Raw genomic sequence first — 1,075 nt, forward strand, 5'->3', positions numbered from 1 at the left:
TCTTTGACAGCAGCGCCAGCCCCGGCATCAAGGGAGGAAGAGCGAGTGTCCCTGCTGAAGTCAGAGACACAACCTGGTGCTCAGCGCAGCCCAGCAGCCCTCGCGGGGACCCTGGGATGCGGCCTCACCACCTTCTTCATGTCATCATATTCGGTGGGTTTCTCCAGACAGCAGGTCAGGCCTAAGATGGACACACTGGCGGTGGGAACCCTGACGGCCACACCCGTGAGCTTTCCGTCCAGCTCCGGGATGGCCTTGCCCATGGCCTTGGCAGTGCCGGTGGTCGCAGGGTGGATGCTCCGGATGGCCCCGTGGCCGTCACGCCACAGCTTCCCAGAGGGGCCATCCGGAGTCTTCTGGGTGGCAGCTATGGTGTGGACGGTGGTCATGAGTCCCTTCACGATGCCAGAGTTGTCGTGGGGACCTTGGCGGGGGCTAAGCAGTGGGTGGTGCTGAAGATGTTGCTGGCAATCGTGCCGTTGTCCTGGTGCTTCTCGTGGTTCACGCCCATCCTAAACATGGGGGCGTCAGTGGCGGGGGCGGAGATGATGACCCTCTTGGCTCCCTCCGTCCGTGAGCCCCAGCCTTCTTCAAGGCAGCAAAGACACCGGTGGACTCCAGCTCACAATCAGCACCAGCATCGCCCCATTTGATGTAGGGGGGATCTTGCTTCTGGAAGACGGTGACGGGCTTTCCATCGATGACAAGCTTCCCCTTCTCGGCCTTGACGGTGCCGTGGAACTTGCATGGGCAGAGTTGTTCTAGGTCGTGTAGTTGAGGCCACTGAAAGGATCATCAAAGGCGACCGTACCCACTTTGCCAGAGTTAAAAGCAGCCCGGGGGACCAGGCGCCCAGTACGGCCCGTTCACGCCAGCCTTCCCCCTCACCATGGTGTTTCGAGGACGTGGCCGGTGCTGCACGAGAGGCGGGGCAGTCTGTTGAATGAGAGGAGCAGAGAGCCTGGTTTTAGCATATCGACGAAGTTAAGCAACCATCACTGCCGTCTAATTCCAGAACGTTGCTGTCACCCCAGAAAAAACTCCATACAGGTGGGAGGGTAAATTACTGCCTCTG

General features: G+C 59.9%; 1 pseudogene; it reads right to left on the reverse strand.

Annotated features, from left to right (window-relative positions):
* Positions 1-128: 128 nt before the first annotated feature.
* LOC103266854 lies at positions 129-761 on the reverse strand (annotated as a pseudogene).
* Between the last annotated feature and the right edge of the window lie 314 nt (positions 762-1,075).

The sequence above is a fragment of the Carlito syrichta genome, unplaced genomic scaffold, assembly GCF_000164805.1.
Source record: "Carlito syrichta isolate Samal-C Ts95f unplaced genomic scaffold, Tarsius_syrichta-2.0.1 Scaffold307455, whole genome shotgun sequence".
NCBI lineage: Eukaryota > Metazoa > Chordata > Mammalia > Primates > Tarsiidae > Carlito > Carlito syrichta.